The sequence below is a fragment of the Lathyrus oleraceus genome, chromosome 6 (assembly GCF_024323335.1).
Source record: "Lathyrus oleraceus cultivar Zhongwan6 chromosome 6, CAAS_Psat_ZW6_1.0, whole genome shotgun sequence".
NCBI lineage: Eukaryota > Viridiplantae > Streptophyta > Magnoliopsida > Fabales > Fabaceae > Lathyrus > Lathyrus oleraceus.
The window spans coordinates 426149998-426169340 of record NC_066584.1 but is presented as its reverse complement, the minus strand read 5'-3'; the positions used below and the strand labels follow the sequence as shown (position 1 = coordinate 426169340).

General features: G+C 36.4%; 1 pseudogene; it reads right to left on the bottom strand.

Annotated features, from left to right (window-relative positions):
- Nucleotides 1–1828: 1828 nt before the first annotated feature.
- Nucleotides 1829–5303, bottom strand: LOC127096053 (uncharacterized; annotated as a pseudogene).
- Nucleotides 5304–19343: the final 14040 nt, after the last annotated feature.

Here is a 19343-nt window from a genome sequence, read left to right as displayed (position 1 = left end):
TGTGCCCGTAACGTTTGCGAGATGACATTTTTTTTATATTACTTTAAGTAATTAGAAAAAAAATCACTTTCTTCTTCATCAAATCCTTAGAATTGATCATTCTCTCCCAATCGAGTATTTTTTCTCCTTTCTCCAACAATGGCTTCATACGGGTACAAATTTCTCAATTTCACGTAGTCCGAACTATAATTCCTTCATTTCGAGTGCAACTAATAGCGAAATCGAACCAAGGTGTGCTTGTGGGGCAAAGGTAACGATACGAACGGTTAGGAAGAAATGACGAACCTTTGGGAAATTATTTTGGGGCTACAAAAACTTGGTGGTACGTTTATTGTTATCGTCTTCCATGTCTTATTTGATAATGTTAACTATTATATGTTTACAAAGTGAAAGTTCAAACTGTGTCTGCAACATTTTTTAGTGTGTTGAAAGAAAGTATAATGGTGAAGGGTAAACAAAAATCAACACACAAAGGAGATGTTCAAAACACGATGAAAAAGATGTAGAAACCAGCATGTTGAAGAAGATGATGAAGATACATGGAGATGACTACTACACAAAGAAGATGATGAAGATCCATGGAGATGACTACTACATAGAGAAGATGATGAAAAAAATGTTGAAGATGTTAAAGATACTAATTTTTGTCATAATGGTTTTAGTTATGATTTTTATAATTTTGGTGTGTATGTTGATAAATAAGTGGTTATTATGATTTATGTTAATGTTAGTGTTGTAAGACAAGTTGTTAATGTGATGTTGTAATGATTTTCTTCAATGATGTTAGATTCTGTCAAATTTTATGTTGCGGTAAGGACATAGTGTGTCCCCATATTTGTTACACTAAAGAAGATTTAAAGGACATATATGTTACACTAAAATAGACTTAATTGACTTGTGTTTAACAACTTAATTTATTGTAAACACAATGGATCTAAAAATTTGTCAAAATATCATAACATTTCTTAATTAAACATAAAAAGGTCTATTAACCAAAACAGTGATAAGACCTTAATATCCTTCATTAAACCAAACAAAATACATAAAGTATTCATCCAAAATACATAGTAGACATTTAAAACATAGAATCATCATCCAAAATACATATTTCTAAGCCAGACACATAGCATCCTAAAAACAAAAATACCATTCAAACTGCATGATCATAGTTCAGCAAAATACAACAAATAACATTCTAATGATTTTTTCTCTTTATGGACAGCTTAGGTGTGGTCCTTCTTGGTGACTGAAAAGCTGCAATTGGTCCCTGAAATGTTGCAGTGCCTCTTCTTGATGGCTGAAAAGCTGCAGTTGATCCCTAAAATTGTGTATCTATTGAAACATATCATACATAATTTCATACAAGTACAACCTATAGAGGTTCCAACTCTCATTGAAACATAGCATACACAAAGCATGGAAAAGCATGGTTAATTCATATGAATATACACATTATATTACTTTATTATAGAATAACTATTTGAATTAACTTTCCAATTGCAATTCATTGTGTCTCAAACATAGTTATAGGACTCAAGATATGACAAAAATAGGGAGTTACACACAATGCACCTCCATGATTCCAATCACGATACTTATGATTCGAGTCATGGCAACCAGAAATGAAATTGTCACCATGTTTTACTCTATGATTCAAACCATAGGTTTCATGACTAGAATTAAACCAACCAAAACTAAAATCATGCTCATAATTTAGCATGTGACCAGAGGCGGATCCAAATATTATATTTTGGTGTGGCTAAATATAAAAGAAATTATGAACTAAACCATATTAAAAATGAAAAATAATATTGTTTAATGCAATACATTACAATGAAAATTGTCTAACATTCATTTCTTGAAAATGAGTTAAAATAACATCATTATTAATTGTTACAAGAACATCTCTTTTTATAAAAGTTACAAGAAACAATAATTTAAGCGTTGATCACTCATTTTGTTACATAACTGACTCTTCACAAACTTCATAGCTGAAAACACATGTTCCACGCTTGCAATTGCTACCGGCAAGACTAAAGTCAATTTCAAAAGCTTATAAATCATATCAAATGTGTTACACTTATTTGTTTCCACAAGTTTTGCACAAAGATCTGAAAATCCTTTTAACTTTGCAAATCTTGGGTCAGATCGAACATTTCTAACATAATTCTGAAGTTGATGTCACAACACCACTTCCGGCACATCTACAAAATTATTTGGATAAAGTTCAACTATCCTTAATAATTTTTTCACATTAAAAGCTGCAAATGACAATGAATGACTAAAACATGAAACACATTCTAAAAGTTCACTATTCTCTTTATCAAACCTAGCATTGAGCTCGTGCAACTGCAAATATAAAACACTAAATAAACAATCGTGCTTATAATGAAGCAAATTAGAAACACTAGAAGTTGTAACATGTCTCCTAGGTTTCTTCCCTTGCACATACGGTGCATCCATATTAGCACATCAATATCATGCTTATTGTAAATTTCCATAGTCTTAGATATAATTTCTTCTCATACATCATTCCTCATTTTTTGTAATTCTTGTTTGGTAGCATTATCAAGTGATAAAACATTCAAAAGATCTTGATCACGCTTTTGTAACGCTACACTCAAATCATTTGTAAATCCTAAAATCTCAACCATTATATATAACATGAAGATAAAATCAAAGGATTGAAGCACATATAACAAAAGCATATTTTCACCATATTTTTCAAATGACGTATCATTCCTAACTTCTTCAAGTACCCCAATATTGGAATCATACAAAGTCATCAAACTAGTGAGAGTCCTAAAGTGGGAACCCCAACGAGTGTTACTCACTCTAGCAATAAATGATTCTTGATTTAATCCACTACCAGCCTCTATCTGACCGTTTTAATCAATTTAGCAAACTGAGTTACTTGTTTGTCCTGAAGCAATTTTTGTCTCTTGTTAGAAGATCGTATGAAATTGACAAGCATATCGACCTTACCAAAAAACCATTAACATCTTTGTGAGGCTTAGCACATGAAGTAAGTGTCAATTGAAGTTGATGGGCAAAACAATGCACATAATAAGCATATGGATTCTCATTTTGGATTAAAGTTCTCAAACCACCAAACTTACCTCTCATATTTCTAGCTCCGTCATACCCTTTCCCCCTAATGCTGGATATACTCAAGCCATTAATAGACAACAGCTTATCAAGTGCCTCCTTAAGTGACTTAGCACTTATTTCTTTAACACTAGCAATGCCAAGAAACATTTCTTTTACCAAACCTTCATTATTAACATAGTGAATAACAACAACCATTTGTTCTTTACCAGCAACATCACCATATTCATCAATCAAAATAAAAAACACATCATCCGCAATATCACATATAATTTGTTGAGTTATTTCACATGCACAAGTAGCAGCGAGATCCTTTTGAATCTTAGGGGCAGTCATAAGGTTATTTCTCAGAGCATAATCTATTACACTAACTATCTATGGATTAATTTCCTTTAAAGTGTCCTCCAACTCAAAAAATGACCCCTTAAATAAAGAGTTAAGGCACCTGTCACTCCCTCAAAATGGCATGCCACACCTCAAAAGAAACTTAGTAGTTATAAGGGATGTGTTTACACGAACACAATATTCGACATTCATTTTCTTAGTTTGATTAACAAATGCGATCTTAATACTTTGGTTTGGGTTCATGAGAGCATAACCAATATGCACACAATCAACATGACTATTGGAAGAAGTAACATGATTGACCAATCTTTGATCATTCTTCCAATCACCAAAACCGTCTCCCTGAAAGTGATCCCCCCATATTTAGATATATTTTTAAACAAAAACATGTCAAACAAAATGATATGTTCTTATATTCACTATAATCAATCTAGTCATACAAATCAAATCATTTTTTGCAAAATTGAAGTTTTTGTTTACCTTGAACAGACCAAGGGTAAACGAATTTGTGAGGAGGTTGATGACAACATATTTTTAAATAAGCTTTCCTTACTTCATTTTGGATGTCAGGATGATAGCTTGAAATTGAAGGCATAATTCATGGATCTGTTTTCAATAATTCATAGTCAACAACTTTCATACTCTCACTTTGAGTTTCTGATGCTTCTATATTAGTCGAAGAAGTAACTTTGTCTCTAGAAAGTACTAGAAAAATTTCTTCATCCTATAAAGAGAATAATGAAACCAATTGATTATAAAGAAAACAATTAATGAGAAATTAAGAAAATTGATATTTTTAATAAATTGGGGTTTTAGGGTTCAACTCAAAAAGGAGAAAAGAATGAGGGAAATTTAAAATACTCACTTTACCTTTAATTTTAAATCACCCACATATAAATGCAATCAAGCGAAGTGAAACATATGGAGAAAAATGAGGGATTATTAGATTAGTAAATATGAGAGCAAGAGACAAATATGAGAGATGGTGGTGGGGTTGAATACCTTGTGTGTGTGTGAGAGAGAGGGGGTGAAAAGAAAATATATTGTAAGAGAGAGAAAAATGAGTGGGTGTTGGAGATATCTTTTTCTTTTATTAATTAACCTTATATATATATATATATATATATATATATATATATATATAAGAATTGAAAATTTTGGTGTGACTATAGCCACACCCTGCCTATGAACAGGTCTGCCCCTGCCTATGACGCAAATAATAGACCCCCTGATTCGAATCAAGTTACACATAATTCATATATTCACTTGTTTCTCACGCTTTTCTCAATCCAACCCCATGGTAAACACATATTAACATATTGAAGGTTAATAAACACTTCACATAACACTTGCATCAAGTTTCAAACACATAATTCATGATCATCAAACATCAAACATGTAATCACACTCACAAGACAAAATATCATGAATCATTTATCCCATCCACATCATTCATCAATCATACATGATTCTAATTCTCAATTAAAGCCTAGGGAGAAACCCTACTTTTGATCAAACCTAAAGTGTGGGTGAAGAGATGCAGATGGTGACGATGACTTGCACCATTCCAAATTCCCCAATTTCTACTCATGAAAGAACATCACTACAATAAATAACGCTTTTTATGACGAAGCTAACACCTCGAACAATAAAAAAACTTGGGTATAAGTACTAGGAGTGTCAAGTTTCATTTACAAAAAAAAAATAAACAACCATTTACCCCAGTCTTTAAGAAAAGCGAGGGAATAAAGCTATAAGGGAGCTTACTCCGACACCCAACTATTACATTTTATGTTTTTTTTCCAGTTGTTTAATTAGTATTTCTCACTTGACGCCTTTCCAAGTTCCATTTTTATCATTGTTATTTTTTATTAGTATTTACCTCAGATACATGGTGCAACTCAGAGGTAATATATTTTGCATTAATCAATTTCAAAATACTATTTTCAAAATCTTATTTTAATTTTTTATTTGATATGTTCAAACCCCTCGTTTATAAAAAAAAAACTGACGTTGTATATCTTTTAATTGAATTTCTAGAATATGACGGTATTGTGTTTTTTATATTTTATATTTTTAATTAATCACTACGCCAAAAACTGGAATAGACAGCGCACCTTAGAGGGCGCTTTATTACAAAAGCGCACTCTAAAGTGAAGCGAAAAAATAAGGAGCGAACAACTGGAATAGACAACGCACTTTAGAGGGCACTTTTGTAATAAAGCTCCCTCTAAGGTGAAGCGAAAAAATAAGGAGGAGATAGAGGGACAACAATACAGGGCGCTTTTTAGAAAACGCCCTCTAAGGTTACCCTTAGAGGGCGCTTTTAAAAAAGCGCTCTATAAGTCCATGTGCATTTCCAGTTTATAAAGCGCTTTTGGAAATCCTTAGAGAGTGCTTTCATAAGCGCCCTCTTAGGCCCCCTTTAGAGGGCGCTTTTTTTCCACAAGCGCCCTCTAAGGTCCCCTTTAGTAAACATTAAAATTATAACATACTGCGCGTTTTGTTATTTCACTCTCTGTTATTTTCGTTCTTTTTCACGTTAGGGTTCTCACTGCTACGATTTTCGCTACTTCTAAGGCGTTCTCCTTCCACCTCTGTTAGATCTACGACGTTTCCTCCTTCTATTAATTCGTTGTTAGCTGTTCGATTTTGACACCATAGGTATTTTTCTAATCTTCATATTACTTGGTTTCTCTTCTGACGTTCGCTATTGTTCATTTTGGTTTCATTTTTCTTGGTTCATACATTTATTGAGTATTCTCAACAATAATTATTGTGTTGCAATGCTAGCAATGGAGACTAGGCATTATGGGTTAAATTTCACCAACTGTTCCATTTGTTTCTCGATGTAGAAAAAGGAGGCAGTAATATCTAAAACACCTTCTACCAATCAAAGGTACACTATGCAGCTTATGAGTGTATTTATTCTAGCATACATAGCGTAGCTAGTAACTTAAGAAGTTTAGGTGTGGATGTTATTTGATAGAGTAAATTAGAGTCGACTATTCTTCTGTTAGCTTTCAGTTAGACCATTATACAATTCTACATATATATTTTCTAGTCAATGTTTATCTTTTGTAAAAACTATATGATGATATATAACTATGCTACAAATTAGTGCATACCACTAATGCTTAATGCATGGTTCATACATTCTCATGCTATTGAAGTTGAAGAGATTGCAGAAGCACTTGAAGGAGATCTTAAGGATTGTCCCGAAATGTTTAAGAGGTTGGTAAGTGATGCAGAGAAACCTTTGTATGATGGTTGCACTAAATTCACAAGATTGTCTGCGGTATTAAAGTTGTACAACTTAAAGGCGGGCAATGGATGGTCGGATAAAAGTTTCACAGAGTTATTAGCCCTTTTGAAAGATATGCTTCATGAGGATAATGTTCTTCCCAATCGAACATATGAGACCAAAAAGATGTTGTGCTCTATTGGCATGAGCTATGATAAGATACATGCATGTCCAAACGATTGCGTTTTGTTTCGAAATGAGTATGCATCGTTAAATGAGTGTCCTAAATGCGGTGTCTCGCGATATAAGAACAAGTTGTCTCCAGCAAAAGTCTTGTGGTATTTTCCTGTTATTCCGAGATTTAGACGCATGTTTCATAGTGAAACCGATTCAAGACACTTGACCTGGCATGCAGATGAAAGAATTATAGATGGAAAGTATCGACATCCGGCAGATTCACCATAGTGGTTGAAAATTGATAATGATTATCCTGAATTTGGAGAAGAATCAAGAAACCTTCGCTTGGCATTATCTACTGATGGAATGAACCCACACGGTATCCAGAGTATCTCACACAGTACATGGCCTGTGATTATTATGATTTATAACCTACCTCTATGGCTATGTATGAAGCGTAAGTACATGATGTTGTCTATGTTGATTTCTGGACCTAAACAACCAGGGAATGACATAGACGTGTACTTGAAGCCCTTAATCGAAGATTTAAAGATTTTGTGGGAGACCGGTGTGGAGGTTTATGATGGATATAAGAAAGAAAGTTTCAACTTGAGGGCGATGTTGTTTGGCACAATTAATGATTTTCCAGCATACGAAAATCTATCAGGGTATAGCATAAAAGGTCAATGTGCGTGTCCTATTTGTGAAGATAAAACAGATTGGAAGCGCTTGGAGTTTGGTCAGAAGAATGTCTTTCTCGGTCATCGGAGATTCTTAAATTCAAATCATCACTACCGTGGATGGAGAAAGGCGTTCAATGGAGAGACAGAACAAGGCAGAGCTCCACCTATATTGACGGGTGATCAAATTTTTGAAAAGGTGAAAGATTTGGATACTCAGTTTGGCAAGCCTTTTGCCCACACACTTGTCAAAAGTGGGTGGAAGAAGAGGTCAGTTTTTTTTGAATTTCCGTATTGGAAGTCCTTGTATGTGAGACATTTTCTTGATGTTATGCATATTGAAAAAAATGTATTTGAAAGTGTTATTGGCACGTTACTCAATATACAAGGAAAGTCTAAGGATGGCCTTAAGGCAAGAAAGGACTTGATAGCGATGGTTATAAGAACTGAACTAGGACCCTTGAAGAAAGGAAAACGAACATATCTACAGCCTGCTTCTTATACTCTATCTAGAAAGGAGAAAAAAACATTGTGTAAGTTTCTAAGTGAAGTTAAAGTTCCAGAAGGGTACTCTTCAGATATTAGAAGACTTGTGTCTATGAAAGACCTCAAGTTAAAGAGTTTAAAGACCCATGATTTCCATGTTATAATGGAACATTTTCTCCCAATAGGTATACGTTTTATTCTTCCAGAAAAAGTAAGAAGCTCTATAACTAAGTTGTGTTCTTTCTTCAAGTCAATTTGCAGTAAGGTGATCGATCCTGCGATCTTACCAATGTTGCAAAAAGAAATCGTTATTACTTTGTGTGAGCTTGAAATGTTTTTTCCTCCATCATTTTTTGACATAATGGTACATCTAGTTGTTCATCTTGTGAGAGAGACACAATTGTGTGGACCAGCTTATATGAGATGGATGTACCCTGTTGAACGTTATATGAAAATATTAAAAGGGTACGTGAAGAACCGAAGTCGACCAGAAGGTTGTATGGTTGAAAGATACATTGTTGAAGAAGCGATTGAGTTTTGTACTGAATATTTGTCTAATGTTCAGTCAATCGGACTCCCCAAGTCTCAGCTTGTCGAAAAGAAAGAAGGAAAAAATCTAATTGGAAATAAAATCGTGGCAGTATCAAGGGTCGAACGGGATCAAGTGCATTTGTATGTTCTACACAATGAGAATGAGGTTGAGCCGTATGTTGAAATTCACAAGGATGTTCTCCGAGGTTTAAATCCCAATAGAAATCAAAATTGGATAGTACGAGAGCACAATCGATGTTTTATACCTTGGTTTAAGGATCATATTTATTCAAAGTATTATTCAGATCCCGCTTCAATAACAGAAAGGTTGAGATGCTTAGCATATGGTCTAAGTTTCCATGTTTTTTCTTATAGCGCATACGCGATTAATGGATACACATTTTATACCAAACAACAAGATGATAAAAGTACTATGTAGAATAGTGGTGTCACCGTGGTAGCTGAAGTAATGCACATATCAAGTGTGAAGGACTTAAACCCCAAATTTGCAAATCTGTCGTATTTTGGTGTTATCGAGCGCATTTGGGTGTTTGATTATGAGAAGTTTCAGATTCCTATATTTGGTTGCAAGTGGGTTGAAAATAATAACGGCATTCGAATGGATAAGTCAGGATTTTTGCAAGTGGATCTTAATAGGGTGGGATACAAAGATGAGTCTTTTGTTCTAGCCTCTCAAGCTAGACAAGTGTTCTATGTCAATGATCCGAAAAGTACGAAATGGTCTATAGTTCTTTTTTCCAACAAAGTAATTGATGAAAACACTAGAGATCAAGGTGATATTGATGTTGAGATTGAATCGTTTACCAAAAATGATCAAGATGAGAATATTATATCAAATGATTCATATATTAGAAATGATCATAATGAGGGTATTTGGATCAATCCAACCGTCCGTGTTGTTAAGAGACATGTAGAACATATTCCAACCAAGAAAAGAAAGAGAACTTAGTGAAAAAGGTACAGGTCAAATGATTTTAATTATTTTCTTTATTACAGGTAAAATGGCTTTTATGATTTTCATTGTTTTTATATTTGTCATCTGATTTTAATTGTTTTCTTTATTACAGGTAAAATGGCTATTATGAAGTCAATCATTCGTGCAAGCTGTAGCACCTCAAATTTGCACCTCCCGTTTGTATATACATTTCATTTTTAGGTCATTAACATTGCATTGTCATTGCATAGTTCATTACATCTCATCAGGCAAGACTGGTCAGGGAATTCAACTGTGCAAGGCAACAAGAGCATTCTCCATGAGATCAAAGCCCTAGGGTTGGTACAATTAGTTCATGTAACCCAAGGATCATTTTGAAGTGATTTGGCCAAGAGTTGAAGGCTCAGAGCTCATCAATCCATGTGCAAATTATCTGAAACCCTAAAAAGTCAACAGAAGTCAACTGTCAGTTCAACTATGGATTTGGAGGTGGGAAATGGTTAGAGATGCCTCATTCATGTGTAAACAAGTCTCATTTGACATGTCAAACATCAACATTGAAGAATTTGAAGTCAGGTCAAGACTTTCCAAAAATAGCAAGTGACTTGTAATTTGAACTTTCCAAAAATGGCAAGGTTTTGGACCAACTTCAACTCAAGATTACATCATCAAGAAAGCTTCAAATGAAATTTTGTCCAACATGAAAGTTGAAGATCTTTCTCTCCCATTTCCAAGATCATGGATTTCTCATGTGTGGTTAAGGAGATATGATCAAAACATGGCAAAGTGTACTTGAAGATTCAAATGTGCATAACTTTCAAACCAAAACTCCAATTTGAGTGGTTCTTTTTGCACATTGATTCTTGTAACATGTATTTTCCAAGCATACAATCATTTGGCATGAAATCTCATTTGCATGGCATTGGCTCATTCATGAAGATTTTGGGAAGAAATTTCATAAACTCATTTTGGTTGAATATATGCATACAATATCACTTCCAAAGCTTGCATGAACACATTTTAAGTGGATTTTGGCCTTGCACATGCACTGTTCACGTGCATGAGGGTGCATGGAGCATAAAATTGATTTTTTGCATTCACACCACCAAGTCCCTAATCTCATTTGCAATTGCTTAAACCATTGCCTAAACATGATTAGCATGGACTATATAGCCTTAATCCTAACTGTTTTCATCACATTTTACCAATTCTAGATCTAGATTTCACAAAATTCTCAAAATTTTCTCTCACTTTTTTCTCCAAAATTCTTCAAACACTAGCACTTTTCCTTGATCCTTTCATCATCCTGAGATATTATTGAACATATTTGGACCAAAATTCAGAAGAAATCGTGGCTGTTTTGTTCATGAGCAAGGTGTGAAGCATCCATGGTGATCGCGACTTTATGAGTCGAATTTAGGGTACAAACTGCAAGTGCACAGTTCTATCGCGTAGTTTTAAAAGATATCGATCCCACAGGGACTTATGAATCGATATACCGTTATCTAAGGTTACTTCGTAAAGCTAAGGCAGGTAATACTTTGATTGTTTGGGGGAAAGCTAAAAACTAAACTAAGATCTAGATTAAATATTAATAAAGCGGATATCGGTATGTAGTTCGTCGTAATTAGGGAATCAATCCTTTGTCGGTCTCTCGGTTTTAAAATAAATCTTTTCAGTTGACTTTATTGATTAAAAGTTTTATCTCAAACTCTCGCTCTGTTGAATAAACCATGATTTTATGTTAATGTAGCTGTCACTTATAATTAAGTCAAAAAACCATTTTTTGAAAGCAATACAGTCCATAGAAACTCTTTTCAAGAAAACACTGACCGTTTAAACACCCTTATCTCAAACTCTCGCTCTGTTGACTTAGGTTATATAATTAAATTCGAATGCTTAACTCTCGTCCTCACATTCAATCTTTAAAAATACTTTTTGGAAAAGATCGGAATTTAATTAACTCTAAAACTTGCTCTCGCCCTGATCTAGAATTAATGTCTAATTTACACTGTCCAGTTAAAACCTCAAACTCTCGCTCTATTGACTTTAACTTCTTTATGTCTTTTACTTTCGTAAAAACCTTTGTTATTAAACCTGTAAATTGAGACCGTAAAAAGAGTGATTTTAATTTTAAATTAGATTAAACCGACTTAGTTTTGATTCCTTATTCCGCTTACTTTACATACCGATATCTAAGCGAATTAGCCAGACATGCTAAACAAACTAAAATACTTATCATGCATAAACAGACTCATCCCAGGCAAATAATATAAATAAATAATAAAACAAGGCATTAAATAATAATTAAAGAACCTGAATGAGTTAAACAATAGTCTTGAACACTCCACCACAAGCCGGTAGGATTTGTTCTTGGATTCTTCAATTAAACAGAAATTAAAACGAAGGAAATAAAAATTAGATTCTAACGTAAGGTTAGATCCGGTAAAAAGGTACACAATAGTTTTCGGTGTAGAAACTATTGCGCGAAAAGAATTAACTAAATGCTAAAAAGGAAAATAGAAATTGCAAGGGAAATAGTGTAGAACTCGTAAAAATAATAAAGAAACAATAATGCTTAAGTTGCTGGAAAAGAAAATGTGCAAAAGCGAAAACGGCAAAGGAAAAAATGTGGAAAAGCTTCGGAACCCTTTTTGGTTTTGCAAGTGGCTATTTATATATGCTTGAGTAACCGCTTCCGCTGCCAAAAAGGTCTTCAACGTGCATAAAAGCATGGCGTGGATATAGGGCTCAACACTCCCTCAACGCTCAACGTCTCTGAGGCGTTCCTTGCGCCAAAAATGTAGGGGAATGGTGTGACGTTCGTCACACCATGTGTGACGTCCGTCACAGGAGGGTGCAAGGCGTGACGCTCGTCACGCCCTCTGTGACGTCCGTCACATGCACGGCACCTGCGTTTTGTGCTTTGGGCTGGGCTTTGACATTTGGTTCATTTTCTCTCCTTTTTGCACCTCCTTTTCTTCCATTTTTACTTGTGCTTCAAAATAAGCCACCTCAGACAAATAGGGAGAAAATACCGCGTAATATCTAATAAAATGAAGTGAACTGAAATAAATAATAATAAAATTTAATTGAATTAAGTCCCAAAATATGATATAATTTCGTGTTATCACATGGCAAGTGAAGATTGAGCAAGATTCGTGTGCATTCAAGCTTCCAGTTCATCATCATTTACTTCCATAAGCACATTGGAGAAGGATTGGAGCATCAAGAGCTTTGGAAACACATGAATCCAGTTGCTGTTCATCAAGAGGTTACTTTTTCGACCTCTTTAATCCTCAAAATTGTTGTGATATTCTTGTAGTTCATTGTATGCTGAGCAATCTGAGCTTTGAATCAAGTAAATGATGCTATATCCATGAAGATCCATGTGATTCAAGTTTTGATGTAGATTTGTAATTCCTTCGATCCAAGCATATTTTGATGTTTTTGCATGAATGATTTGTGGATTCTTGATGTATGATGCCTATTGATTCGAATGCTGTGTTTGATTTTCATTTCTGGAGCATTTGAATTTTTCTGGAAAATTCTGGATGAAGATCTTCATGATCTTCATCGTGTTCATATCGTTTCCAGCATGCCTGCAGTTTTTGCTACGGATTTTTTTAGGTTAGTTGCGGATTTGCTTTGGCCACGCTTTTGGATCCTTTTGACCACGCTTTTCTGTTGCCATGCATGTGATAGCCTAGGGTTGGTGGCTGATTGGTCCACGTTTCATTCAGCGCGCGCCTTGCATATTCAAATATGCGCCTGGTTCGATTCCAGGCTGTGACCATTCTATCCATGCTTCACATGATTTTTTATTTCTTTCTCAACTTCAAAAATTCACAACAATTTGAAAATCAATCCAAATTCATCCCAATTTTTTGCATCATGATCCTCATTCTATCTAGTTTTTTGTGGTTATTGAAATGCAAGTTGTGCCTGGCCTGGAAAATATTTTGTCTAAGGAGTTTGAACATGTATCCATTTTATACCTTGCCTTGCTATATCATTTGTGAAATGCTGGATTTTGATCCAATGAATGTGAAATTTTGCATTCTATAACTAGACATATTGCTGGACATTTTGGTGTTGATTTGGTATTTTTATCAATTGTCATTTCTGTTTTATGATCATGTTAAGTTGGTGTGACAATTTGTGTCACACATGTGATTGTCTGTTTTATGCTATGTGTTTACCATGCCAAATGATCTCCAATTGTCCTGATTTTTTGTATGATGATCTTGTTAGATGTCTTGAATATGCTTGATTTTTGTTGGAATTATTTGCACCACTTCTGATTTAATTGAGATTTTTCATTTTGGTTGGTCACATTTGAGCTTTAAAATTGTCTTGAACTTCACTTGATCGTGAAATGAATTTGGTGATTGGTATTGATGTGAGACCTTTTGGAATGTGTCAAGATGTGATTAAAGTTGATTCATGTTAAATTTCATGTTCTGTTTTAAATGTTTGACCCTCTTTTGACCCTAGGCTTTGACCTAGTGGTTTGGACTCACTGTTTGGATTATGGATTTCAGGTTCAAAGGCACATTGCCATGATTGGAGTGGCTCATTCATTTGAGTTGATTAATTGAGTGATGATGATTAACATGGTGTTGTTTTGTAGGTTGAAGCCAATTCACTTGTGCCTTATGGCTTGCACATTGTTGCCTGATGCTTTGTCTATCTGTCTGACTGTTAATGTCTGTTGTCTGTCTGTTTATTTGAACTATGTACTGATTAGTTTAGATTTTTCACAGGTACTTAAGTGGCTTTGAGTTCTTTTGAACTTGCTTTTGCTTTGCTTGGTTGCTTAACCATTGAGGTATAACTCTTCTGACTTCATGTAGTCTGGAAGACATGTCCTGTTACTTGGGCAGGCACCTGTCTGAAGTCCTCCTTAAGAGGCAATGCTTGTGAATGTTTACTTTTGTGCCAAGCAGGAAAAGACCTCTTAAGAGGCAATTGGCAGATAAAAGAGATGTGTAATCCATCTCCTGCTACTCAGTGTGTCATTCACTTTGCTCACACACCATTGTGTTGATGCATTGTGGATAATAGCCCAATATCTTTGTTGTGTCAGTCATGTGGAGAAGAGTTCATACTTTCTAAACTCCCACACTTTCATTTGTCTGAAGCTCTCCCAGGCCAGGGATAAGAGCTGTGAGGTCTTACCCTCACTTCCCATTTCATCTGCTTCACCCTAACTCTCAATGTTAGGGTTAAGAGCTAACCACACCCCATTCCAGTTGGCTTGCTTTTGCAGCCTAGCCTTGTATGAGCCAAATTATGTGCATATAGTGTGTGTGCTTGCTTTATTGTGCTTGTATGTGTTTGACTGTGCTGTTTAGGATAGCTTGCTCCCTGTGCAAGTTAGATAGAAACCTTAACTTAGGGATCGTATGCATGATAACTTCTAGGCTCGAGTCGTAGTCCCCCTAGTAGTTTGTGTCTCCCTTTGTATCTGGTTAGGCTAGTCCTTTTTCCCTGTTCAGGGGAACTACGTCGCCCTGATCCTCATACCAGATGAGGTACGTAGGCAGGAGATGAGCTGATCTCTCCGGGCGCCCTTTTTCTTTTTTAACCCCTTTGTGTGTGTCGGAGTCTGACATAAGTCCAGCGATTGGCAGTTGGTTTCCTGTGTGTGTTTGTTAGTTCGGAGTCTGATGTAAGTCCAGCGATTGGCATTCGGTTTCCAGGTTTGCCTGTTGGTTTGGAGTCTGACGTAAGTCCAGCGATTGGCAGTCGGTTTCCTGTTTGTGTTTTGTTTGGCGTGCGTTAGCCGAGCTACGAGTGCTCTGATTCTTCTTTGGTCAGAGAAGATACGTATGCATAGGATGCGACATCCTAGCGAGCACGTTTCCCCTGTCCCGAACTACGTCGACTCTGATGTCTGTGCTTGACAGACTACGTAGGCCCAGGATGTGATATCCTGCCGAATCCTCTTCTTCCGTTTCTTTTGTCTTCCTGTGTTTCCTTCCAGCCTTGTGTGGTGTTTGATCAGTGTTTAGCAACCTTATCCTTTTCTTTTGTGCGTGGATCCCTGTCGCATCACGCGAAAAACCGGCGGGAAAAGAAAGAAACAACAGAGCCGCCACCGTGCGTTATTTATCCCAAAAGAGGGAAAGGAAACGCTCAGAGTAAACCTGGAAAAGACATGGTCTCGCGACCAAAGAGGATGGGTTCGGGAGTCGGTTATGCGAAGGGAAGGTATTAGCACCCCTACGCATCCGTAGTACTCGACGGGATCCACGCACAATAGGAAGGAAAATGGTTGCTAAAACACTGCTCAAACACACACACGCACTGGCTGAAAGAGACACAAGAAAACTGACAAGACAGACTCGGCAGGATGTCGCATCCTGGGCCTACTTAATCTATCAGGCATAGACATCAGAGTCAAAGTAGTTCGGACTGGGGAAACAACACATGCTCGCTAGGATATCGCATCCTATGCATACGTATCTCCTTGGACGAAAGAAGAATCAGAGCATTCGTAGCTCGGCTGACACGCACACAAACACAAACAGGCAAAGGCAAACGTGGAGCCTGAATGCCAATCACTGGACTTACATCAGCATCCGAACCAGAACACACGCACACTGGAACCCAAATGCCACTCGATGGACTTACATCAGCTTCCAAGCACACAACAAGACAAAAACAAAGACACAGGCGCCCGGAGAGATCTGCTCATCTCCTGCCTACGTACCTCATCTGGTATGAGGATCAGGGCGACGTAGTTCCCCTACAGAGGGATAAAGGACTAGCCTAACCAGATAACAGAGGGAGACACAACTAGGGAGACTACGACTCGAGCCTAGATGTTATCATGCAAATCATCCCTAAGTTAAGGTTTCTAGCTAACTGGCACAGGGAGCCAGCCTATCCTAAACATGACTTGCACAGGAAGCAAGCCACACACACACTTAACTTGCACAGGAAGCAAGCCAAGCAAAACCTAACTTGCACAGGAAGCAAGTCTAAACTAAACCTAACTTGCACAGGAAGCAAGTCAAACAAACATACAAGCACAGGTAGCACACACTATACACAAGCAAGTGGCTCAAACAAGGGTTAGGTTTTAGTCGAGGGGTCATATCAACCTCAACAAACAAACCTCTGGAACTGGGTGAATGTGCTCTTAACCTTGCCATTGAGGGGCTAAGGTGAAGCAGATGAAAGGTGAGTGAAGATAAGACTTCACAGCTCTTATCCCTGGCCTGGGAGAGCTTAAGACAAGAATGTGTGGGTTCAGAAAGTGGGAACCCTTCTACACATTTGATACTGACTCAACTGTGCAATTGCACAAGATCTTGGGTTTTTATCTGTAATGCATCAACACAGTGGTGTGAGCAAAATAGAAGACACACTGAATAGCAGGGGATAGGTTGCTTATCCCTTGGTTCTGCCAATTGCCTCTTCACTTAGGAGGTCTTTGACTCTATGCAAGGACAAAGTTAAACATCCACAAACATTGCCTCTTAAGGAGGACTTCAGACAGTTGCCTGACCAAGTAACAGGCCAGGTCTTCCAGACTACATGAAGATGAGAAATATACCTCAATGCAAATTGCTTATACAAGCAAAGCAAAGCAAAAGTTCACAAGGAACTGAGCAACTAAAGTACCTGGAACCAGTCAAGCACAGTTAGTATACAAGTCAAAGTTAAATCAAAATGAAACAGATATCAACCAGTCAACACAAGCAAGTGAATGTGCAAGGCACAAGGCTTAGGGCATGTGAGCCAAGCCACCTACAAAACAAAGAAGTTAAACAATGATATTCAAGCAAGCTCAATCAAAAAGAATTGGTCTCATTGGTCATTTGTTGGTCAACCTGAAAACATGAACTCAAAGGTGAGTAACAGGACCACTAGGGCAAGCCTAGGGTCAAAAATGAATGAGAAAGCCAAAACAGCAAGCAATGTCCAATCAAAATCAAACTCAAACATTTAAGAAGCAAACCCAATTGGTTTCATGTTCATATCATGCATCATCATCATTTCATAAGCAAAAGAAGTCAAAGCATGGCAAATGAGAGCTCATAGAGGTCAACAGAAAGACTTGCATCAAAAGCAATCTTAAACATTTCCAAAAATCACCAAATAAATCATGATCAATCACAACCCACAGCATGGTAAGCATGTCAAATTTCATCTCATTTGGACAAGTGGAAGGCAGTCAATGAAAATCAGAAAGTCAAAGCAATTTTGAACATGCTCAAAGAAGTCAACCAAACATGCATCAACTTAGAAAACTCATAAGTCAGAGATGGTGTATGATAAATGAATGGGACTAAAACCATGGCAAAGATGAGGATGTCTAGTTATCTCATGTAAAATTTCATGTCCATCTAATAAAGTATGAGAATTTCACAAATGAAATGGGAACATGTGTCACCAAAAGTCAACATATGACTAAACAGGGGAGAAAATCTCAAACAATTAGGAAATGCCACAAATAATTCCAAGAAAATTCACATGTAAACTAGACATACAAGAGTAGGTTCATGCAAAAAATCAGATCAATTGGAGGTCAAGAAGCATGGGTACAAAAATCAACAAGTTGCACATCAATGGTGTGACACAAATTGTCACACCCTACTTCAAAAATTCACAACTCTCAAACCACATAAGATAAATTCACAAACTCTACACCAAAATCACCATGAGTGTGTCTAGTTTAAGCACAAAAAAATTGGGAGCCATTGGATGAAGCATCATCATTTCACAAATGTTTTGGCAAAGTGTACAAAATATGCATACATGAACAAAACCCTAATGCCATTTAAAATCTGCTCATCCAAAAAATCAGCAAAAATCATGATAAAAAACTAGGGATCATGATGAAGATGATGCAAAAATTCCCATGAGAATTGGATTTAAAATGAACAAGTTATGATTTTTGCAAGATGAGCATACAAATGAAATAAAAATAAGAAATTAAATGAATTAAAATGGATTAATTAGACCGGGAATGGCAAAGCTGTAATTTTGGGAGTCACTTATCCAAACGATGTCGTTTTGGACGCTGGAACGGAATGTTCCTATTGGCTGAGGCAATGAAAACGTGAAAGCTCATGCAAAGCACATTCAAATGAAGAAAATCTGGAAATTTGGCTAGGGTTCGCTACAGTACCTATCATCATCTTCTTCAAAATCGTGAAGAACAAACGTGCCCAGAAATGGCAAACCAGCATATCAATGGAAACGGCAAACAACACACATTATGAATTCAACAAACATTAACATGGAATCGAGCCACATAGCATGCATCATACAAAACAAGTTTGAATCATCAAATTTCCACTCAACATTCCTTTCAAAATACAACACCATTTTTAGCCATTCAAAGCTCATAATGATCGGGGAAAGGTGATCTACAAAGTGTGTATCATGGTTTTGCAAAAGGTGAGAGTCGAAATTTTACCAAATTGGAAGAGCAATGTCGATTCGGTTGTTATTTGGTGTTCTTGGCCCGAAACAGATGCTCCAAAGGTCTTCAAATGATGAATGATGAAGAATGTTTGGCTTGAAATGGCTTGGTTTGGCTCTAAATAGCTTCTGCCATTAATGAAGCTCTTCCAAAACAGTCCATGAACATGGCTTTACAGCTGCAGAATGATGGTTGAAACAGGTTCACAATGTTGTATGGATGTTGTTTTAGGCAAGGCAAGGCTTAGTCTCTTTGAGAATTTTGGCAGATTTTGGAAAATGCACAAAATGAGGTTTTTTTTTTAGAGAATGAAATGAAATCTGAGTGTTTGATGCTGCCACTAGGGTTCTCATTTGACAGAAAATGATGAATAAA